Source organism: Plutella xylostella, chromosome 16 (assembly GCF_932276165.1).
Source record: "Plutella xylostella chromosome 16, ilPluXylo3.1, whole genome shotgun sequence".
Classification (NCBI taxonomy): Eukaryota; Metazoa; Arthropoda; class Insecta; order Lepidoptera; family Plutellidae; genus Plutella; species Plutella xylostella.
The window spans coordinates 7,083,124-7,109,494 of record NC_063996.1 but is presented as its reverse complement, the minus strand read 5'-3'; the positions used below and the strand labels follow the sequence as shown (position 1 = coordinate 7,109,494).

Below are 26,371 nucleotides of genomic sequence, written 5' to 3'. Positions count from 1 at the left end.
ATCGATCGGTGGAGCGAGGTTGGTGTGTTTAAACAACAAATTAAATTTATCACAATTTTAATTTATCTACCATCGATGGAGATAAGAGAGGTTTTTTGTCGCTTCGGAAACGGGTTTTGTATTTTGACTGATGGGGAAGTGTGAGGCGGAGAATTTAATGCACGATTATTATGAATAATAAACATTTTAGAAGCTTTTATCGACCTACTGTGACAATTCTGGAAAAAATACGTATTTTATAAGGTTTTCTCCTAAGCTACTCAATTAAGTTATTCCACTACCAAGAACAAAGTTTAAAATTAATTAATTAAACATTAAGATTTTAATGCTTAATTATCTCCGTTTGAATCGAAGTAGTATAAATGCTGAATTTATTGATTTTCGATTGATCATTGGTTCAGATAGCCGTTTTAATCGTTAGCAGCCCGTTTTATTTATAACCCGATATAAGTAATAATGTTACTGGATGCGCTAAAATCTAAATGTTTCACGGTCCTCACCCAATAACAATTGAATGACTTTTATTTGTTTGCACTTTACCGCCTATCAGATTACACATCGACAGTAATTAGTTTAAAAAAAAGTGATTCGCCCACTGTTCGTATAAATATTATATGTATATTTTTTAATAGCTATTGATATTAATTCTAAGGCTCAAATTCTACCTTAAATTTATTTGTTTAAAATTTATTCTAAAAGGCACTGGCAATTTTTTTGTTATTGACATCACAAAGTTTTAATTCTGTGCTTTCAGAATCAACGTATTTGCCGATGCCTTATCCAGTAGCTTATTTATAGTTCGTTGTCTCCGATCCTGGAGCATAAAAGTTGATCACATTCCACAGATTGGCGATTAAGTAAGCAATTTAATCTGGACTCAGAGGCAGCCCCGGCCCTTATTAGTGTCAACACGTAATTATACTGAAGACGGTCGAATGGCGTAGTGGTTAGTGGCCCTGACTGCTATGCCGAAGGTCCCGGGTTCGATTCCCGGCTGGGGCAGATATTTGTTTAAACACAGATATTTGTTCTCGGGTCTTGGATGTGCCCGAAAAATGGCAATAGGCCCGCCCCCTATTACATTGGGACTAACATAACACTCTGGCGAAAAGTGGGTGCAGCAATGCACCTCTGCCTACCCCGCAAGGGAGTACATTAGTACAAGGCGTGAGTGCGTGTTTTTTTTTTTTTTTTCTTTATGTATACTTGTGTTGCTTCGAGTGATAATAGGCTGCTAGGAAGATAATGAGTTTATTTATTTATTTAATTCTTTATTGCACAAATATATAATAAATGCACAAAAGGTGGGCTTAATGCTAAGAGAATTTTCTACCAGCCAACCTACAGGAGGTACAGAAAAACTGGTACAAAGATGTGCAAAAAGTGTTTAGTTGGATTGTAGTGGTGGAGTTGTTTTGGTTAGATGGATTGGTGAGAAATTGACAGATAGATGGATAGATGCATGTAAGTCTTTATTGCACACAGATAGAAATTACAAATAGTGCAATTAGCGGCCTTATTACTAAAAGTAATATCTTTTAAATATATTTAACATTTGTTGTTAAGGCCCTTGCGGACAAATCAATGAAAGGTAGTTTATGTATTTACTTTGTTTCCCATCTTAAAGTAGATTAAGTATTTCTAGAAAATATAATTATAACAAGATGAAGTCGACGACTTTAAAATCATTATTCTTATTTTACATACTATTTTTAACAAGCAGCATCTGACCATAAAAATCAATCTCCCGCCATCTTCACTTACTTACCAAGAATGAACCGAAGCCTTGTCTTCGCATACTCCAACGTACATCACGTACGTGACGGAGTCACAGAGCCTATGTATCACCACGCAGCATCAGGGGGCATTCACTTCCCAGAAGCATGACCTTTCAAAGAAAGGACATTATAACTGCTAGTTGATTGGGAAACAAAGGGTTTCTAATGTTAATGGCAGCCGAGATTTTGATTTGTAAGGCCAGCAGGTCGGGTTGTCGATGGCACGACAGTGAATGCTAGTGGCGAAAGCTTAAACAAGAATTTATTGCATCTGATCTATCAGGTAGTAGCTATAAGGTTTTGAAAACATTTAGCCCCAATTTCTCCAGAATCGGTTATCTAACGGACCAGGCATTAGATATCAATTATACGTCATCTCCATATAAAATTCTTGACAGATGTGTCAAAAGTCGACCACTAATGGCTGGTTATGCTCTGACCGACTATGGAGAAATTGGCACTTAATCTATTAGTGATTTTGACAATACCAAAGGAAAAATTCTCTGAGGTTGAACTTTTTAAATCCTCCCACAGTGTCACCAAAGGTCAACTTCCGTTGATATTCAATAATACAACTCTCAGTACCTTCCTTTTCAGTTAAGCTCTTTACTTTTGCATTCAACTTGTCAAGTTATTACTTATGCGATGCTTTATGCTACAAAATAGCTTCAATTTCTTGGAACGGGTCGCCTACGCAGCCTGCTCTTAGATAGTGGAAGGCAACATATTAATGTTTTACAGTCATATGTTCATTGTGTTCGCGAGTGTGGTCACGAGTGTTATTAACTGATGCTTTGTTTGTTTTGAGCAGTTTGTTTATATTGAAAGGTTACTCTACTGCCATTACCAATTTGCCATGCGAAGTAACGAGTAAAAACTTTGAAACTACAATGCAATACTTACTTCAATATATTGTTAAAAGGTAGCAGAGGTACATAATTATATTCGTTTGAATAAGCCATGTGTACGAAACTAAACCTCCGTTTGAAATCGGAGAAAATCCAAAACAAAGAAACCTCCTTTCCAAAAAAAGGAGTAACGACCAAAGACCTTATAATCTATTAACACCCGAGCGGTGGTAGCTCGACCTGTGTATAGATTTTAAATTTATTTCCATTTAACGAAATATTAAAAAAACCAGGTATTGGTTACACGCGGAGGGTCCGCAATAAATAAATATCCACATACTTTGACAAATGACCAAACACTGCCTTTATGGAGGCGGTGTCTCTGACGCTGATACCTCGTACCACGGACGAGGCGTATCGCTTTACTGTCGATACTTTCGGTTTGTTCTTTAAGTTTATTTGGATGATTTTTTTAAATGAATCGTATTATGCAAAATATTACGTTTGATGAATTATCTTTGAGACCGATAAGGAAAATAAAAAGCTTGAATTATGATAGTAAATTGTAAAATAAAAACGATAGCATAGCGACATCACATCTCAACAGCTACAATAGTACAGGCAACAATTTATAAACTCATATCAGATTTGTTTTAAGACTTTGTAAAACACACGTGGAATTCATATTAGTCGATTAATAAATTCTGGGAACTTGGAATAAGACATAAATTTTAATAAAATATCCCCATCATTTGTAATCTTTGTTGTGATCTAAAGTGTTTGGACGAGGCACGGATTCGTGGCTCATGGTATTGTTTTAATGTCATTATAGATTTAAGATTGCTCTCCTTGTGTAGGAACTACTGCTCCCGAGGACAGTTTGAGAAATAAACGAAGGTTCAGTGCCTCGGAATGATCTAAGCAAGTACCGTTAGTAATCGTGTATTTTTGTGCAGTGTTTTTTTTTGTTACCATAATTGAAGCTGATGTTTTCATTGAGTGCTTAATTCAATACCTAAACAAAAATAATATATATGAAAAAAAAACGTGAACTAAGACATACCCTATAACCTACCTAGATTAACCACCTAACTGACGCATCTCCAATACAATGGGATAATTTCGCATACAGTTTACTTGCTTTTTATTGGCGGTATAAGTTATATAAAACTGCGAAACATAAAAACAATTGCAAACCATTCGTAACTATACAGTCATGATAACATTAATACTAACAAAGGGTTATATTACAAGAAACAATCAAAGGGCCATGAAGCGAAGTTCTCACAGTCGCGAAACTTTTCTCTTCATTACCTAATTAGCGAGCTCCGCAACAATAATCAAAATAATGACAAACTTGCGGACCGCACACATTTCGATTACTAAACCATACTAATTGCGGCGGATAGCGTAGAAAACGTTCACAGGGAAAATTGCCCGAGACCAAAATCACACTAATAGTCTGTCTGAACACATCCTCAGCCCAGCCACCGGTGTTACCCGACATCCAATCCTATCTTGGCGTCGTTGCTGTCACTTTCATTCTTATCCTTTTCACTATTCACCTCTCTTTCTTCACTTTAGTTTTATATTTTTTCCGTTTCTTCAGATACGTCTTAACCGCCGCCTACTAGATTTGCGAGATTGATATCTGTGGTTGCCGCGTACGTTTCATTTTCGTCTGTAGCTGGTAGAGTGTATTGGTCAATAGTTGTTGGTGGTGCCAGTCGATGTTGAAAGAAGGCTTCCTTCGGATGATTCCTTTGAGTCTCATCATCAAAGACGCCGCCAGCATCGATGCTTGATTTGACGCCGGCTGGATTTGCCTGAGTATCGACGTAATTATGTTGTTCTGCGGTCGCGTTTATTTTATTCGATTTTCACGTCTCAGTTCGTTGGCTCCGCAATAAAGTGGATGTCTGTTTGTTTATAGAAGCAGGTGATGGGTGTGCACTGCGCTTTGTTTATTTTGTTACCGTAATTTTTACATGTCGTTGACAAGTCAATGGCCAAAATCTTTCGATTTAACAGTGTCTTCTTTACTTGCATTATTTTGGATTATTTTCAGGGTTCCGTGCCCAAAGTACGTGTACAGAACCATCGGTTTGTGGTTTGTTATATGCCTGACCGGAATTATCATTACCTCTACAAAATCTACCTGCTGAGGTACAAAAATACTGCCACATAGAAATTAAGTATCTCATAATTATATTATTTCTTACTTTTTAGTGATTTAATAAGTTTTTTTATCCAATCTGCCTACATGGTCAGTTTTATTAAATACATTGGTAACAAAAGTTATAGTAACCGTCCATACGGCTCGAAGGACCAAAAAAACAAGTGAAGGCCACAATACGGTAGCCGCCGGACCAGTAACAGCTGGTGGTCAATGACACTAATAGATGGCGCTAGCGAGCGGCTCAATTTTACAAATTAGAGAGAGCACGCACACAGCCTACCTACCGCGGGACCTGGCCAGCTTCTGTTCTGCTAGCAAACGAATAATGAGAACATACCCTTATTAGCAAGCCTTTAATAAGACGTGTTATTTGATACAGTTGTTATTATAACTATAAACAGGTCTGATTCAAGTTTTTTTTACGGATTGAGTTAAAATGAAGAACAAAATCGATTGATGAAATTTAGAGTAGCTACCTATAGAGCATAAAAAGATTTCAATCGTAGAGGAAATTGTCAAATTGCAAACGGTATTCACAAGTCAGGCTCACCCGCCTACCAGCGAAGTTATCAGAATGAAAATAACCCACTGATCAGAGAATTCAATCAAAGAAGGATCAATGATTATTGCAATTTGCAAAATGATTCAGAAGCCTTCCTCGATTATGACTGACCACCCAATGTTGATTATTGCACGTTTCCAATACGGTAGCCGGCTCCAGTTTGAGATTGAAATAATTCGCGTGTTCTTTTTTATTTGATTTTGTGGACATGATTTTGTATCTTTGTGACGGTCAATATTATTGCTAAAGGTCAAATTGGAAAATACTAGTATTATTTCTACTTACAAATCTTACAATCAAATAGCGCTTATGAGAATAATTCAGCTCATGATATAATATACGTATATAACAAAAGTCTTAGTAATTAATTACCAATTAACGAAAATATATATCACATACACCAATTCATTTTATTAAAAACCACTTAAGGTTTTTAATATTTCTTAAAATTTAGTAACATAACATCACAGAGTAATAATCATTATTGATGACGGCACTGATAATAATAATAAACATAATAAAACACATTAAGCGAAACCAAACAGTGAAACAGAACACCCAAGTAGGCTCAAAGAGGACCCTGTCAAAGACTACGGTAATGACTACATATTAAAAATGTTTTATTCACGCCAGAAACGATTTACAGTACAATCTCACTTGATTTATAATTTGTGCAAGAGCATCGATAAATTATCACCTCTCGCTTGGTTTACTTGGAATTGGTGTATGGGATTACGATAGCGATATATTTCCCATATCTCACAACCTGAAAAAATGATCATCCCACAACCACCGCCCCAATATCCACCTAATAAATTTATTTGACACAAATTCACCACTGAATGTTGGAGACGACAGCATTAAGCTTGCCTTTTTCCGTTTAGGAGTATAATTTGGTGGCATGTCATTTACCTAACTGATTTTTTTACTGTTATTTAATCAGTTATTTTGTGAAATATGGAATGCATGCAGAGGTATATACTTAGTCCAAAGTTCCTGATTAGGTGCAGTAAAGAGCAGAGAAACCTAACCCCCGTCAGAAGCATTGTTATTATGAGAGGGGGGTCAGGTTTCTCTGTACCTGACCGTACTAGGTTATTTTATCAATTTAGTTATTATTCATTCTATACCAAACAACGGTTCGATGGATCACTTTCAATAAGGCTCAATCCAGCTTATAATCCTCTTAAATAAATCCAAGGATACACAAAAGATTTTGGATACAATAGACAAGGTTTTTTCCAAACAATGTCTTGAGCGTTTCAAAGGGAACGGATGACATCTTCGCCTATTGATACAGTCGATATAACAAACTTATTTCTGCTGGTGAAGAAGACTTTATTTTACATAGTATTAGGACTGAATTCTCTTTGAGAAAGAGAAAAAATAAGAGTTGCCAAAAAATTTGAATCAAAAATTTTAGCGTGGGAGTCGTAAAGAAACTTATCGATACAAGTGTGACTTTTGTTGTTTGTAGTATTGATTGTTTTTTTTTATATGTGTTAAAAAGGAAAGAACGGATGTTTCAGCCAAACGTAGTGATACTGTGAATTTGAATGAAAATAAAATAATAGTATATAGGTAGGTACGTATCATCAGCCAATCCACTGCTGGACATAAGCCAAGGAGCGCCACAACATCCTCGGCCTTCCTCATCCAGCCACTACCGGCTACCCGCCTGAGGTCGTCGGTCCAGCGAGCAGGAGAGTGTCCCACGCTGCGTTTGCCTGTTCGTGGTCTCCACTCGAGAATTCGTTGATTTAAATTTTATCGATGAGTCAACGATGAATTTGTGACCAAATCTCTTAGCTGAAGACGGCATTAATATTCATCTAAACTCAATTTTAATATTTTTCATACATCGTTTGATGTATCTTTGCTCAGTGAGGTTCAATTACCCAAGTCTACATATTTTGTGAATTCGACTTTTTCAATGGTTTTAAATTTTTGAGCAATTTCTTACAATATGTCTATTGATGTTTTTTTCGTTAATCCCGCCATTGTGTCTCCCCTTATCTATTTCAGATTTCGTCTCGCGGAAAGCAATTCAGCTCAAAGCCGCAGGAGTGATTTTGAAAATACGTCAAGTGTGTTCCCGTCTTAAGAAATTGTGGTTCTGTATACATAAATGGTATCAACGGTTCTACCTTTTTTGGCATAATATTTTTTTGCCTAATCTCGTATTGCATAGTAACGTTTGGTCAAAGTCTCGTTACGCCGAAAATCGTATGGCATAAATCTCGTTTAGTAAAAAGTTATTTCGCATAACATTGTTTAGCCTAATAATGGTATGGCCAAATCTTGAATCGCCTAATAATGCTATGGCATAGGTTTATACAAAGTAATAATATTCGTTTGGCTTTAACTTTGACGGAGCGTCTCCCTACATAGCGCAAACTGGTGCCTTGTATTGTTTCCGCTGTTTGGAAAACGCTCCGCTCCGCTTCGCTGCGCTCCGCTTTGGTTTTTATGAACATGTGCACCTAACACGCTCCTCCTCGCTTTGCTCGTCGTCGCACCTATTTTTAGGTTTCGATCCCATGGGGTTTTTAATAATTATATTGGTCGTTAACTTTCGATTTTTTGATCATACAATATCGTGATTTTCGGGATGTAGGAGAAAAATACCACAATTTGTACATTTACTACATACTTAATATATTATTTATTAAGATAACATTAGGAGAAACAAGATTATACATAGGTATAGACGAACATAAATTTGAGCAAACGAAACTTAGGTGTTTAAAGATTGTGCCTAAAGAGTTTTAGACGAAACGAGCCTTATGCCACATAAGTCTTGGCAAAGTGATGGTTCGGCCAAAAAAGTTTAGACCATACGAGTTATGCGAAATGAGTTTTGGTCAATAAAGATTATGCCAGATGAGCGGAACCCGGTATCAACTTGATCGGTTAATTTAACATTACTAAAGATAACCTAGTTTAAAGAGAATGTTATATTCTTAAGAAAACTAAAACAAAAAAAGTAAGTACCCATGTTTGTTTGGCATACAAATCTTATAAGGAGAGAATAGATATAAAGCTAAATAAGTTAACATGAACCTATGTAAAAACTATAAATTATAAAAAAAAACTTCAGTTGTTCACAGACTTGTTAAAATATAAACACGCAGATACAAAAGTAACCTAAAAACAACAAAAATCCCAATCACCACCTAAAAACGCAACCTATCATTACAACATCAAAAACGGCTCATCCGAACTAACAGCGGAACCACAGCACGTCAGTCACGCAGACGAGTGTCGCATCCGAACCGGTTCTTTATCAATCACGCTGGCGAACAGCCCCGGCCGAGCATCGAACCAGGAGTCACTTACGCTAATGGCCCCTCCACCTCCGCCGCGGTATGCAAAGATTCCCGCGCCATAGAGCAAGGCGGTGGGTTTTGCAGATAGGGCACTGTTTTGGTTTTTCACACGATTTTGACGCATAAAAAGTTACATTCTGTCAAAATCATATAAAAGTACCGATAGATAGAGTTATTGAAACTGGCAGTTAGTTTTATGCAACAGCTGTGTTATGCTGTTATACGGTTGACATTATTATTATAGTTATTACTTTATTTGCCAAATTATAAGCAACACATTAAGCCTTGGGTTGCTGTTACGGCAGCAGTCGTTAAGCCTAGTCAGAGTCCTTCGGGCAGTATGAAAATATCTGACAGTGGGGTTGCCGACAACTCTCTGAGCACAAACTTGCATGTGTCCACCAACCCGCACTAGGCTAGCGTGATGGACTAGGCCTTATAAAACGCTTCCTTCATTGGAAGGAGACCTGTGCCCCAGCAGTGGGGACGTGATGGGTCGTGATGAATCACAGCCCTGGTATCTGCCAGCAGTATTTTTTATATTCTTTGAAGTGCCACATCTGTAATTGTTACTCTTCATCAATAATAGCTATTTGTCGATTGTCTTCGTAATGGGGAGGGCATGATTGTGAACAATGTAGGACAAAATCATTGTTTACTTACATGCATACTTCCATTTGTATCTTAGTATTTGTTTCATTGACTGAGTACCTACAGCACTCATACCTACTTAAAACAGACAATTTTTTATTACACTCACGGGCAATGTAAAAGTTCCACTCACAAAATGCCAACACATCTAATTTAAAATTTGAACAAAATATTACCGTTTTTTGTTGCTAATATCCTCATGATCCGTTAAATGTACTTCAATGATGCAGAAGGTGCATTAAGCTCTAGCCTTTTCCGTTTAAGAATAATTTGGTGCCTTTGTCAGTGGAACCTTTTCATTGCCCGTTTGTGCATTAAGTTATGAAAAACATCTTTGTTTATCACAAATTGAAGGTCATGGCGCTATGTATCATTGAGTACCTATGAATATGACCGAATCCGCGTTGTATGCTATGTATGAATTAGAAAGCTGTCATGGTTATACAGGGTGTTGCAAAAAGGGTATACTAAGCCGAAACCTACCATGCTGCACATGTAGGTTTCGGCTTAGTATACCTTTTTTGAAACACCCTGTATTTTACAAAATATAATACCTAAAGTCTGTTTTTTAATCTCAGATACTAAATTGAGTGACGTATCGTTCTATTGGCGGGACAATCGACTGTGGATGAACCGTTTAGAATCTGTCAATTTAGTATCTTACATTAAAACAGACTTTATGTAGCTTCACCAATTTTTATATACACTAGGTAGGTAGTATACAGGGTGTTGCAAAAAGGGTATACTAAGCCGAAACTAGCATGTGCAGCTTCTTATTATGCTGTATAAGCTGCTATACTAAGCCCAAAACTGAAATCAGAATTTCAAAATTCGGCATTATTTTTTTGTCATTATCCATAGAAACTTAGTTTGTCACGTGACTTTTTACTATGGAGAATGATTAATTTTTTTTTTCGCGAATGTTTAAATTCTGATTTTAGTTTCAGGCTTAGATATACCATGCTGCACATATAGGTTTCGGCTTAGTATTCCCTTTTTGCAACACCCTGTATAAACTAGGTAGGTACTATACTTTCCACGCATGCGCCAGCAATAACGTCGCATAAATACGTTCCCTCAGAAATATTGAAATAATTGCCTTCATTAAATTTTAAGACAAAGAGCGTTTTGTAAAACAACGAAATAATTTAGCATCTTTTATGACAACGCGGGTGGTTCCACATCAAAGAGATGCATTTCTGATTTCGTTTTACTTTATTTCATGCTACAATTATGATAATAATTAACTGATATGACATGGGAGATTTGCAAAACGACTGTTGACGAGTAGGTGGTTTTATTGCAGTTGGTAAATCACTTTTAGGTGGATTGAACATGGAGCGGTAGTAGCTCAGTTGGGTAAGCGCCCACTTTTCACGCCAGAGATGCGGGTTCGAAACCCGGCCACATGTACCGATGAGTTATTTTGACCTTAAGTAAAATATACCTATTTAATATGCCCTTACAGTGAAAAAAAAAATCGTGAGGCACAACTAGATCTAAATAAAACACTTCTAGAAGCTGTCACGCTTGTCAAGTGACTTAACCATTAGTTAAAGTTGACTTCGGACCACGAACACGCAAGCCTAGATAAACTGACCACCTCAGACAGTTGGCTGGATGAGGAGACCGAGGACAGAGTGTTATTGCGCTGCTTGGGAGAGGTCTACGTCCAGCAGTGGACGAATACGGGATGATGATGATGATTATGATGATCACTAAAGATAAAAAATCTCGGTCTTACAAGAGGAACCACTGTTTTTCAGTATATTATGGATAATTGGATTTAGCTGAAACTGTTAAACCGGGAAAATGTACACTGTGTTCTAATTCGAAATTGAGATTTAAGCGGCTAATTAAGAGGACATGGCACGGAAATAGAATGTATTTATTAACTCAAAATGGCGGACTGTCATAATTTCTGAACTGATTTGTTTTAATGTTGTCTCTTGTTTTACAAGTTTAGGCTTTATTAAATCAAATGCTTTGCACTATGTAGGTTTATAGGTATATTTATCCGTCTTCGCCTGTTGAATTTATTGTGTAGATTTACTAAAGTACATTTATTTAACTGCAGGTACAGTCACTTCGTGATCAGCCTGTAATCATGCACCGCTAGACCTAGGCATGGAAATGGGCCCATCCTGAAAAGAGCCACAAAAAATTGGCTCCGGTCTTCCTACATAATTATATATGCACTCACGACTGTAATGCCCGAAGGGGTAGTCAGAGGTGGCTCACAAGCGAGCCACTCACTTTTCGCAGCACATTTGTACTCACGTGAAAGGTCCCGGTCTTCCTTATCCATGAAATTCAGGCTACAATGACTGGCTATCTATTTTTCTTCGTAAAAGACAGTGGCAAAGTTATCGCAAACTGTCATTTTCCATTTACACCTCAAACACACGCGACGATATCAAGAGTTCGTTAAAAAAACGTTTATCAGTATAGAATTAATGCATTCGACAATTAGAAATAACTTTAAGTTTTGCTGAAAACCATTATTTTATGACTCAATGACTCATGCAGGGTAATTGGAAACCGGCCAAGTCCGAATCCGATGATACATTCACACATTTTCATTGTGGACGTATTAGCGAGTGCAACGCTTGAATAAATTATTCCGTTGTTATTTTAGGTGTGTAACTGACCTATAATTTAATTGCTGACCGCATTTTAATATAATTATTTATAGGTATTATATCTACTTACATGCTTATAATTAGTTTTCGCAGGTACCTATGCATACAGTTTAGAGTGTTGCAAAAGTGCTATAGTAAACCGAACTCTCGAGCCGAATTCTGAACAAATACTTTTGCTCTACATTTTTTGAAAATACGCAATGAATGTTTTGTCTTCTCCATAGAAGATTTGTTGGTCACTTTGTTGATGACTATTTAGCTTGGTACCTATTAGAAAAAATACATGAATTTCCAAAAAATATTGAGAATAACGAGCTGTGATGGGTGTCCAACAATTATTGTTATCCCAAAGTAACAAAAGTTGATCAGAATGAAAAGTTCTGTGACATACTCTCGGATGTGCACCTACGAAAGACTCCTGTATAAGGTGAAGGTACCTACTATTGTACTCTTCAAGATTCGTCATAACATTGTGATGTTTAAAAATATAGAAATCAAAATAAACGCATAAATTTCAGGATGAAATTCAATGGTACATATATTGAATGCAATCGACACGACCGCCTACGTGATTTGGCAATAACACTCGGTACTGTCGCGAAGAAAACGGATAGTACATTATTTATTTATTAATTTTTTTATGCCCTTATGAAACTAAACTCTTCCTTCATTGGAAGGAGACCCGTGCACCAGCAGTGGGGCCGTGATGGGTCGTGATGATGATGAATGAATAGTTATGGAGTTGTATAGGCGAATTGGGATTTGTACTTAATTTTATAGGTTCACCCTAAGCTATTTTAGTAGGTACGCATACAGAACGAACAAAAGTTCAGTATAAGGTATAATTATTGCTTCACCTATGACTCCTTTTGTGCACTCCTAATTTAACTAAACATTTAAATCTATTAATTGTTGCCGTATTTAGAAACACTTATTAAATTTAATGGTTAATAATAAAAACACTTAAGTCAATACGAAAAAGACGATCAGTAAGTTTAGTTTTTAATTAACATTACGTTTATTTATTTATTTATTTATTTATTGGCATCACACAACAGGTACATTACACAACATGCAATAAAGTTTAATGACGAATCTGAGTACCAACGACAGTTAGTCTAAACTGGCATAAGTAATATTTATTTATATACCTATCAAAACATCTCAAAATCAGTCTTAACTACAAATTTATCACAAAACCTGGTTGGCGCAAGCATACCACCTCCGCATTCGACAAAGATGGCGGCCATAAATCATAATTAGACCTCATCTAACCTTTCAACGACTGCCGATCGGTCGACTTAATCCCCGAACGAAATGCCATTCACAGCCGGACCTTTGCCTTCGGAAGACATTACTCATCGATACAAACGGCCATCTTGGTTTTTTGAAAAAAGAACGCGCGAGAACTTTCATTGAGAAGTCGACGGTGTCGTGACTTTTTATTGTGCTTATGATTTTTATGCGCGCCTGTACTTTTGTTGATGTTGTGCCTGTTTAAATACTTAAATAGAATTAAATGATTTATTTTAAATATTGGAGTAAGGATTGTGTGTTCCAGAGCTCAAGACAGATAGACATAACATAATAGTAGACGGGTACGGGCTGATGATGATGTTGGTGATGATGATGATCACTATTAGTATAATGCTTTATATTCTGACATGTGAAATAGCCAGTGGTTTTAAAGGAGTTGTCACAACTTCACGAAACGAAGAAGGAAATTACCATATTGGAAGGAGACTCGTGCCCCAGCACTGGGGTGGGGACGTGATGGGTCGTGATGATGACCATCTTGGCATCACAGTATGAATAAACGTTGTTATTAAATTTAGTTAAAGGTTATTTTCCGTGACTACACAGATTTGATATCCTAACCCAATCCCGTAGATAATCAAATCTGGTAGATCTATGATTTTCGACAAATAATTGTAAAATTTTCTTCGAATTAACAACATTTCAATTTCAATTTGAATTCCATATCGACGGAACATTCTAGAGCTGCCCACAGCCGGTGCAATTACAGCGACGCGCCGTCCATCAATTGATTTACAATCTGTCGCTCTTATTTATTAACGTATAAAATATATTATTATTTATTCGGTTTCTCTCCTCTTTCATGTTAGTTCATGAATCTCTCGTATCCGGCGCTCGGTAGTCGATTATTCATCGATGTCAAAATATCTTAAAATAATCGGTCGAGTTCGCATGTTGTATTGGTTTTTGTGCAGATAAATTGGCACCGTCGAACGTTGTGTGACGGCTGTTTTTGACTCCTGGCGGGAAATAGGAGTGTTATATGTTTTAGCGTCTATGTGTCTGTCTGTTTCGATTTGACGTCTTCTGTCTCATAGTTTAGTATTTATTATCAGGGAAGAGTTGAACGTATAGAATATATGATAGGTCAAACGCATAGCATACATCTTTATTTTATTTTACCGTATTCTGTGATAAAATGAGTGATGATGATGATGAGAGGTGAAATATAGTTTGACCTTAAAAAATACGAGCAAGGAGTCATGGAATCATCCATCCTTTACCATTAGTCAAAGTATTGAAATTAGAATAATACAAGTCTGCTAACCGCCTCAGTTCTTCAAAAAAAAGTATCAATGGGTTACCACGTGAGCTGACAAATCAGTTTCTGAAGCTACTAAATAAAATAATACTATGTAACTTAAGAAATAAAGTTTAAATTGAAAGAACGAGAAGCACAATTCAGTTATACGAATTTGATTAATAGTTTATGCTGCCAGTAGCAGTATTCTTTTTTCAAATTATGTTTTTTCTTCCATGTCCGGTCCAGTGGCCAGTTGCTTTGTGTTCGAATAATTTATCAAATATTTCATTAGGTATTCGATCTGATCTTTATAATATCGATTCGATCGTTGAAGGCCGGTGATGTTTCTACAAAGAGTTGATAGGTTTAATTCGAAAAAAACTCATTTATAAACCCATACTTCTTCTACTTACGAAAAATATTATTAAGATGTTTTCCTTCACCGTAAGAGAACGTAGTATAAATTGTTTTTAATTTCCTTATTTTTAAAGAATTCATTGGTGCATGGCAGGAGTCGAACCCACGACCTCACGAATGAGAGCCGATACCTTATCCGTTACACCACCACGACTCTATCAATATGTATTTTCCTATTATTATAGTTATAATTATGTATCGAACGGTGTTCGTTCAATGAAGGCCGATGTTCGATTCTAGAGATTATCTATCAAAGCGACAGTATCGCTGCGGACGCATCTACAGCGGGTGCGGCCAGACATACAGGATGTTCCACTTTTGTTTATCTACCTAAAGTAGTTGGTAACTTGGTAGTGTAAGGATCGAAGAATTTTGCGGTCTGGATTCTGATTCTAGTGGAGAATACATTAATATTCGTTATTACATAATGTAGGTCTTAATATACCTAGGTAATCTAGAAAATTTTGAAAGCAAGTTATTTTAAAAAACGTGTAAGTTAATCATTTTATAGAATTTAAAGTGCAAATATTTTTAATTGTAATTAAGTATTTACATAAATAATGAGATAAGAGATTGCATAAACAATCTTGATTAACACAACATTTAGCATTGTAGAAAAGGCAGGCAGATTTTTATTTACAGTTGTTGTAAATAACAAATTTTAAACAATGCTCGCGACGGGACGTAGAGGTTATTGTTGAAAGTCCAAAGATATTTTTTATATTAAAATCATCAACCTGTATACCTTAGCAAGAGGTGGCAAGTATCGATCAAGTTCCGTAGATCTGCCTATCGCCTCAATAATCCGTTTATCTTGATGGGGAGTCGGTCCTAATCATTTTTATCTCCCGGATAAAGTCGGAGTTACTACATTGACTGATAGATATAGTACGGTGGTAGATATTTGTCTTGTAGCACTTAGAATGGTAGCTGTGAGCCTTCGAACAAGATTGATATAGAACTATAGGATATAGTTACGAAATAGGTACTAGAAATATTTTTATAAAATAGGTAAGTACTTAAAAACAGCTCGGTAACTAGGACGCAATTGAGAATAGGTCGCTATCAGAAGGGCTAGTACGGGGCGCATTTAAGACGTAACAAGAGTTTTGCATCGCGCTCATTCATATCGCGCAGCCTCAAGAGCGAGCGCGACGGAGAACTTTTGTCACGTCTTAATAGCGCCCTGTGCTACACTGGCTGTGCTACAGGGCCAGGATACATAACCTTTTACAATACGAATATATAAAATAAAATTCAAATATTTACTCCCCATAGTAAAAAAATCATGTGACCGAAGTTTATGGATATTTTTTTTTAAGTAGGTACTTATCGGTTTTTTTTAAAGTCGTGGTGCAATTTTTTTAACGACTTCATTTGTTACTATGATTTGTGTGTAATAATCTTGTATAAAAGCTTTTTGGCTGTTTTTTAAGTATCATACTAACATTATACTTACTTAGGTATAATTCAGGAAACACTAAATTTAAAAGATTATGCTTTACACAGCCGTTATAATAATTTGAATAGATAATAGTAATATTATATTATCTTCATACATCTGTAACAAAAATTTATTCAGAGTTCGTCTCAAACTTCACATACATGGACGTAATATTAAATTTTATCCAGGCCAAATCAGTAGATGCATTTCATACGCGACTGGCAATACTGAGAGTCTATTCTCCTCCTCAAAAGACAGTCGCTAATAAATCGGTAAGTAAGTGTCATTTTTCAAGTAGAGCTCAAACACACGCGATGTTTTTGAGTGTCCGTTAAAAAACGATTAAATATAGATTTTTCCATTCAGTAGTTGATGTTCGGAAGGCAACCCTTTTAATACAATACTCCTTTTAAAAAAAAATTGATGTTAAAGAACTTGGCAATATGAATTCATTTGCTATAAAATTGCGTGAGCCCATAGAATAACAAGTACAGTAGTACTAGTACTCATTATTCTATGGTGAGTTTCGAATTTAAAAAAGTTTCTTCCTGGGAATGAATCCAGTTTTACGATTGCATATTGGTCAATTTCCTTTCAATGTGGTTGTCTGGAAGAGATTACTTTTAGTAATAAGGACGCCGATTGTACTATTTACTATCTTTTCTATGTTTATAAATAAATAAATCATTTATTTCGGATTGATCCATATTTTGTTAGTAACAATGAACTTAAGTTTATGAAACTGTTTCTGTTTGTGTGCAATAAAGAGTGTTTTATCTTTATCTTATCTTTATTGGTCGCACAACTTTGTGTTTCACATGAGAATCTAAGCTCAGTAGTATTTCCCGTTACCTATTTCAGATTCAAAACACTGGCCGGATCGTATGAGCTTTCATCTCCATTTATGGTGGAAGTTCAAGCATTGAAACTATTTCGTGAATTCTAATGAATGTTGCCTGTATTGCCAGTATGTAGCCTGGAGAGCCTTCGTGTGTACCGGTTTTAAGATGGCCGCAGTATAACTCACGAGCAAGGAAAAAGTTCCACTGACAAAAGTATAAAACTATTCCTAAACGAAAAATATTGATGTACATTTTTGACTGTGCATGAGAATATTACCAACGATAAACGTTAATATTTTAATCAAATACTAAACCGAATGTTTTTAAAAATTTCGGTCATTTTGGTGTTGAGAATTGGTAATTTTGGAACTTTTTCTTTTCTCGTGAGTGAGTGTTGTAAATAATTATCTAAGGTCATTTAAAGATTGGTGTTGATACTCGTACGACGTATGTCAACGATTTCTGGGTTTGACAGTTCAAAATGAAGACCTTCTACTCTCCAGATAGGTCCGAAACCTTTGTAAACTTTTTTACAAAAGCGGCAATTTTAATAAAAACGCAAAACATATCTACCTTGACACAACACAAATACTGATTGATTCCATTGCATATTTTACGTCAATCTAACACGAGAATTCATAAGCGGCGTCATTTGTAGTTCCAAGTCGATTTTAACCGATTACTACGCTCATTTCTCACGACGGCCTAGAGGGGTCATTCTATATAACGAAAAACTAAGTTTAGGAGCGCTGCTGCGCGAGCCACGACTCTATCTCGTTGTATTAAACGTGCCGGTTGCACGACAGCTCTCGTTCGTTCGTTTTTTGTCAGTATACAGTGACCCTCCAGAATCCGAAACATCTCAATACGTGTGGCGTCCATCAAACATAACAATCGATTCTTTGAGTCGATGCATGGAGACAAAAAATCGGTCAGGCACGAATCGGATTTTTTGAGTGCACTCCGTATGTGAAACGTGAATACTACGTGAACTATGTGAAATATTTGCTGAGCCTAGAATATAGATTCAATAAATATTATTCATATAATTATTATAGTTGGTACTTGTACCTATTGTAGGGAGAGAAAAAAATATATTTGCAAGGAAATTTAGTTTTCATAAGTTTAAGATAAACTGAAGACACCAAAAGGAAATTGGTACAAACCAAAAGAAAAAGACATAATACCTATTATTATTTACATAACATAGGTAATAAATTTATTTCATAATCAAGTTACTAAGTTGATATTCTAAATTAAAGAAATCTATGGATCTCCAAAACGACCCAATCTGTAGTGTTCAATCAAAATAATGACTTTATTTAAGATTGACAATGAAATATCACGACCACTATTGTGTACGAAAGATGAATGGTAAATAAATGTGAAATGAAAAAATAAGCCATAGAGGTATGTTGTGGAACGTGGACACAGGGTATCGGTCGATTAAGATTATTATACTATATATTTTTTCATATAATACACTCACGGGCAATGAAAAGGTTCCACTCTGAAAAGCACCAAATTACTCATAAACGGAAAAGGTTAATGACGCCTTCTGCAACATTGAAGTAAATTTTACAGAGCATCAGGATACTACCAACTAAAACAGTGATATTTTGTTCAAATTTTAAAGTAAATTTTTGAAAAAATTGGAGTTGTTTGGTGTCGGTATTTTGTGAGTGGAACTTTTACATTGCCCGAAGTGTATTTAGATGACTTACTTGACCTAGTGTGCTATGTCCTCTAGATAGGGCAGAGGGCGTCCAAAGTGACTCTCTATCGCAACCTGTCTTGAGCTTCGCGTTTGATTTAACTCCAAGACTCCCTCTATTCTTCGCTTCGTCCAGTACCGTGCGTCGCCAGGTCTGGTATCTATTAAGCTATACTGACTGAAATCCAGCTGCTAGATTCTCTTGTTCATTGAGGAGTTCACGATGGATTTTAATCAATGTCAGATTAAAAAGTGTATATCTGATGATGATCTGGCTCATATAATTATATCTTCTATTTACATCGGTAGGTACAAATAACTTTTATATTCTATTTTATAAGATGGTTATTATCATTATTATGTTAATTTTCTCTAATTATTAAAATAAATGTGGTAAGTTGTCGATTAAGTTAAGTGCCGAAAGGTGGACTCTTAACTTTGCAAATATGCTTTAGCCAAAAGGATAATTATAGTTACATTATTATACAAAGCAGATATTTTAGGGCCTGACCACTGCGCAAAATTCTCACCTAAACACACGTGAGTTCTCACGAGAATGACACAGGCAGTCTATTCTCAGTCGCAATTCTAGTTAAAAAGTCTCTGAACTCGGCCAATAACTCGGCCCGGACGTTATCGTTCCGAATCGGAGAGTCGCTCGTATCTTTGTAAATATAATATATGTTTCATATAATATATACACATGTTGTATGAAATATGAAATGTCCTCGCTGGCTACCTGTCGCGGTTTATTGGACGCGCCTTCGACTCAGGGTTGTCAATATTTGTGGCCTAAGGGTTGTACGTACAGGTATCTTCTATTATATAAAAAAACACTCACACCTTGTACAATATTGTACAATAATATCTAAATATATTATATACTTGTATATATTTTGACTTTAGCATTTATTACAGAATCTACAAGCATAATATTTATAAATAAAACTTCCTTTTCTGCGAGATCTGCTGCTTTTAGGAGAGGAAAACTTCTTACTGCTTTCATAATATTTAGACAATTGGCAGATATTAAGATAATTTAATGAAATTCATTCAAAATATTGAAAAAGTTCAACACCTGTAACGCTTTACCTAACCAAACATTATTTTATCGCTCTTTCTTTCTTTAACTTACTTCGCTTCTCGTTTTTTCAAAGCTTTTGAAAGCTTTATATCCATAACAGTGACCCATAAGGATCAATTTCCTCCTCAGCAGTTGCTGTGACCCGTCCCAAGGTGTGAAAGGGACGGAGAATAAGTATTAGCATTCAGGCAGCGCAGGGAATCCGATATGAGTCAAAGTTAGTGTTTTATGATTTTAGATTATTCTGTAAATGTCAAAGTCGCCGCTGCGGTGCGTATGCGCAGATGCAGAGCTAGGAAGGTAGTAGAATGGCGTAGTTTTAAAACGATTATTTACTCTTAGTTTCTCTGTTTGTGTCTCTTAAACGATTATTAATTACTCTTAGCTTCCCTATTTTTGTCTCTTTTAGTCCACATCCATCCAAAGGTTGTTTGTTAAAGATAAGATAAAGATAAAGATAAAGATACAAGTGCACAAATAAAGAGTACTCTATCTATGTATCTAAATTTGCACGCCTTCGGCCGTTTCCTCCTTATATGAAGTTTGTCTTAGCAGCATCATTCTCTGATGTTTAAAATAAAGAATTAGGCGATAAGCAAATGCGCCAGAAAAATGTGACTATATATTTTAGATTTTAGTACCTAGCTTATCTTCGATAACTACTATCAATACACGATACTTCTCAAAATATTTTAAAGTTACTACTTACAGTAGGTACCTAATTAAAATGAAAAAAAAAATAGTATAAAGTTATACTTCGAACTTGATGTCAAGTAGGTAAATAGTTAAATAAAATAAAAGATTGCCAGGTCTATGTATTCAACACTCTACATCTCAAGACAACAATATGATAGTGTATGATACAAGTCTCATTGTTTTTGTATTATTTATATGTTTTGTTCAAGATTATACAAATTAAAACATCAGAAGGCGACAAGAACACTTTGTTTACGATATTTCGCATTTTATTCTTCGTGTTCAATGATTTAATAATGGCGGCTTGTGTAAAAGGACGGCGGTTTTATATGCGCTTACGCGTCATACATGCAAATCAGTTTCTATGGAACTTTAAACATTTTCAACTTTTTTTACAGGTGTGAGTGTCATAGCATATAAGCTTTTCAATGTATTCATTATTTATACAATCTTGCAATGACCAAATTTATCACTTTGAGGTAAAAAAATAAAATTCAACTAGGTACTTACTAGAAAAATATAAAGAATAAAGTGGGACCCAATCCGTTCCTTGTGGAGCACCGCTAGTGCATCTCTTACAGTCACGTAGCCACCGTGGCTGTAATTTCGAAAAGTTCCGATCATCACGTAACCGTCAAACGTTAAGAAAATATCACATTACTGCTCACAGGGGTCACTCTATATGACGAAAAACTAAGTTTCAGAGCGCTGCTGCGCGAGCCACGACTCTATCTCGTTTTATTATTCGTGCTGATTGTATGACAGCTTTCGTATGATGTTTATCGTCAGTATAGAGTGACCCCTCAGTGCTCATACCGGCCAGCGCTCACGATCTCGTAAATCATGACGGACGAGCTGGAAACAGCCATCTGGCTACCGCGTCACTATATTGCCCACCAAATGACCATAACTTCTTCGAAACGCTTAAATTTTGAGCCTTTTACGGTCCCAACAGCGGCATTTCCAAAAATCGTAAGTTTTTTATCCGGCGAAGATCAAGCAGTTAAATAATGTTGTCGATGGTATCATGTCTACTGAGTCACGGCTGCAATGACCTGTTCCAGCTTTTTGAAGGTAATTTTAAAATTTAACACGTTCGAGTCTTGATATTGTTGATTGTACAGAAATATGGCGGCGCGGCTGTGATTTTATGAGGTTACGACTGTTAAGAGTGCCATAGTCATCAGTCCAATGGGCTGGGAATCCAAGAACTAAGGATTGGAAGAAGTTTCGCTAAATTGTTAGGTAGTTGTTTGTGTCCACAAACGATTAAATTCTTAAAACAGAATTTGGAATAAACTAAAGTCCTATGTACAGTACAGTTACTGCTGCATAAGTAGCTGTACACTTTTGTACTTTGTCAAACTCACAAACTACCTATTACAAACTAACATTGTCAGTTTGTTATTTAGCTTGTTGACCGTACCTAATAGCTTTATACACAATGCACTCTCCTTGAAATCACAAAAAATTGCAATATTTCAGTATCATGCTGTTCATCTCAATTTTCTCCTATCGAAGCGTGATAATTAAATTGCCATGCGAAAATAAATGAGAGCAAAAACAATAACTGGCAAGAACGACACAAAAAAAACAAAATTCACTAAGTTAATGATGACGCGGGAAATAAATTTGGGACGTACCCATTGAAAGGGCTGAAAAATGAACGCGACCGGTAGTTGGAAGAAAGCCTTCGAAATAATGCAAAATATGAAAAGAATGGACCAGACAATAGGGCAATTGAAGGCGAAATAATTAAAAACAAACAATTAACACACGGGAATGTCTCGGGGCTGCCCAAACGAACATAGACCGGGAGTTCCGGTGGAAAAATATATGACATGGGTAGATTTTTAAAATTTAAGAAATGTTCTCTGAGGATTAAAATTGTTGCTGCCGCTGTCTTAGGTTTCGGCTTAGTATACCCTTTTTGCAACACCCTGTATATGTATATGTTTGTATACAAACATTCTGGCGCGGTAGCATCTAATAACTTTTCTCTAATTATTGAAATCAGCCCTTACTGTTAAATACACCAAAGTCACAAAAAATCTAGATTTTGTAGAGTATGCTGCATGCTGATATAGACGATGATATAGACGTTTTAATATATTTAAAATAGATAGAAACCTCGACAACTATATTACTTTCCGATTATTACCTGAAAAAATGTGGGGATAGCTACATTGAGTATTATTGAACAGAGAACTATTATAATTTATTTCGAATTCTGCCTTTTTTAACTAATACAAGAAAATACATACCTTTCAATACAAAGATTCGCTGAATACCAAAAGAGTAAACGACTCCTGTACTTTTATAAAACTGGACTTAAAAATCCTATGTATTGTTTCAGCTTTGTCTTTTTTCTCAAACAAAAAGGGTTGTGGGGCGCACCCTAAGAAATTTTTAAACTCCAATGAAAATGAGGGTGAGCGGAAATTTTTCCGTTAAGTTTTTCTTTTTTTTCATTTCGTTTGTTTTTTAAATACTTACTTATGATTTGGAAGCCTTTGATCGGCAAAAGAGGAAAAGTTGTTCTTTCTTTTGTAAGTTTGTACGTAACGAAATATTTTATCCCCAAATCCTTTTCATCTGGAATAATTATGTTTTTCGTGTTATCATAAATAATTTCTATAACTTTAATCATGCTTAACCTAGTAATTTCTATAGATTGGTAAAAACACACATACAATTACGTAAAAAAAAAACAATCAAGTTGTCATTTGCGACAGATCTCAATCAAAAATCAAAACACACTTGAAGACGCAGAAATAGGCGAACCCTAACATTGGTCACAAAGGCTAAATAAAACGTCGCCATTCACAGCACTTTGTCCCTTAATACTTTCACTTCTAACTCCTAATCCGATGCAATACCGCCTATTTTTATTTGAACACTGTAACCTTCGACGCAAAACAATAATGAATTGGCTGTAAATCTGAAACAACAGGAGAAACAAGTGGAGAACCTTCGAGAACCTTCGAGATTCTTCGAGAGTGCTCGAGTAAAATCCGTTGAAAATGACAAGTGAAAAACAAACGGTGGAGCACGATCGGGACGCGTCGAGGGCCAATTGGGAGATTGGACTATTGTGGGGACAGTCCGACTATGGACTTTAGATGGACACAAAATGCAAGACTTATTAGAATAATAATACATGACTAAGATGGAGTCACATAGAAAAAACAAAAAAAAACACGCACTCACGCCTTGTACTAATGTACTCCCTTGCGGGGTAGGGAGAGGTGCATTGCTGCACCTTCTTTTCGCCAGAGTGTTATGTTAGTCCCAATGTAATAGGGGGCGGGCCTATTGCCATTTTACGGGCACATCCAAGACCCGAGAACAAAAACATAGAAAAAAAAAGCTAAAAACTCAAACCGTACTGCCTACCGTGGTTACGTAGTTAACCTAAAACCACCCATTATATCGTTTTAAAAAAAATAATGTTAAAAATTGCCTCTTTAACTTAATAGGTATACCCTTTTTGCAACCCCAATCAAACCGACTTATAGATAATAACAAAATTAGAGTCACAAATAAACCAAACTTAAAAGAGGTAGTTAGAACAAGAGTGACCCCATCGACTCAAGCGTCAGTTTGAAATTTTCGAGAGATCACTGCTGCTCAGTGAAGTCGCGTCTAACAATCCTTTCAGTGCGTCGAGTGGCCTCGCTGGACCCTTTTCATGTTGTTATTTAGTTTTGAAACAATTGCAATGTCGTGATTTGCTGAAGTTTGGCGATTTGCGAAAAGTTGACTGGAAGAAATCACATTAAGCGATAAGACCCCCATTTGTTTAAATTCTTATTTCACATGAATTAGGTAAGTAACATAATAATTATGGACTGAATAGTCAAAACATGTCTAATATCTTGCCGTAGGGTATAACAGTTTGTCGAAATTTAGTTTTTGAGCTTTAACTTTGATACTGTTCTAAAATTAAATTTTACCAAAATAATAATTCTAAAGTGAGCAATAAAGAAAACCTGTAAAATAAACCTAAGTAGAAAAATATTAAATTTGTAAGCTTGCTATCAACGAAATAAAAGACAAATGCTTAAAACCATTGTAATCCTAATGGATTTTTTGTAATGCTAATTACAAAATAAAAATACTTCTCTTTGTATTTTTGTTAAATTACGTACCTATTGGCTTCAGATTTTTAACAGAAAGTAGAGTTCGCACAAAGAAGTAACAGTAATAAACTGGTAAGTAAGTATTTTTAATTAAAAAAATACTATAAACAAGTATAATGGCTATAACATTGGCATATTATTTAAACAAATCCATATTCTCTATATACAGAACCTACGGAAATCACCGACCAATACAGGAGGTGTAATAAACGCAAGGGCTTCATGCCATGTTCCCTGTGTAGTACCTAATTAAAAATGAAACATAAAAAAACGTGGAATTTTCTTAAAAAGTATAAACCTAGTCTACTTTTCTTATTTTTCTACGACTGCTAATCAGTACAAATTCATCAGACCATCCAATTCAAATGAATCATTTATTAACGTAATATTTACAATTTTTTTTTTTTTTTTTTTCTTAACCTCTATTGTCCCTCTGCTGGGCAAAGGTTACAATTATTAGTTAAATAAAAAAGTTTTTCATTTCTTTTGCCAACCACACAATAATAGATTAGCAATCTTTTCCATTATTTGCGCAATTTTTTCAAACGTCAAACTCGGTTTGTCCCCGGGGACCGACTTAACGCGGCGTCTCTACTCAACAACGCAGCCGCGGTACCGTAGTATAAATAGTCACTGTGTTACTATCGAAAAAATCATACCTTGTTTAATGGGTGTTGAGCATAACCAGGTATAAGTGGTTGACTTTTGACATATCTGTCAAGAATTTTATATGGAGATGACGTATAATTGACGAACCAATCCCTGGTCGGTTAGATAACCGGCTATGGAGAAATTGGGGCTTAATTTGACACATTTCTAATGCGTTACACAGGCAACGCTGTCAGCGTTTAGCATGTGTGTCCTAAGTGTTGATGGTAAGGCCCTCAGAGTCAAAATTAATAAATTGTTTAATGTTAATAACCTTGTGTAACTAAGTAAATCTAATCTTAAACCTTAAATATAATAAATATATATTTCTGTGTATACTATTTAAGCCTAAGACACCAAAATTCTGTTATAATAAGTCATATATGGCTGCTAGTTCCTGGGGAGTGGAAGCCAGTGTCTATAGCACAGGTCTATTCCTATTATAGGCAATGGCTGTCACCTTTTATGTCACCTTAAATTGAAATAGCCAACTTGTAACGTAACTAATATGTCTTACTAATTTAATTGTAACCCAAATATTGGCAAATAAATTATTATTATTATTATTATTAAAATCATTATACTGAGGATAGTATTTTCTTAACCGATCGAGGAGTGAAAATCTCGCAAAATTTGTATGGCGCGGAGCTAGTGCATGTGGCAATTCTCCCAAGCCATGCAATATTTATAAACTAGACTTGTCATGTTATTGGCACTTTTAACACAACGTGATAGAGTCGTAGTTAGCGTAGCAGCTGACCAATACTTAGTTTTTCGTAAGCCGGAGTAACCCCCGGGCTGCCCAGGTGACGCAGTAAAAAAGATAATGAAAGAA

At 35.8% G+C, this 26,371-nt stretch overlaps 1 long non-coding RNA gene across 1 annotated transcript; it reads left to right on the top strand.

Moving 5' to 3' along the window:
* Positions 1-1,256: 1,256 nt before the first annotated feature.
* Positions 1,257-26,371, top strand: LOC125489719. The gene is made up of 3 exons (XR_007267197.1): positions 1,257-1,383; positions 14,672-14,678; positions 26,360-26,371. It is a non-coding gene; the product is annotated as an uncharacterized LOC125489719 (long non-coding RNA).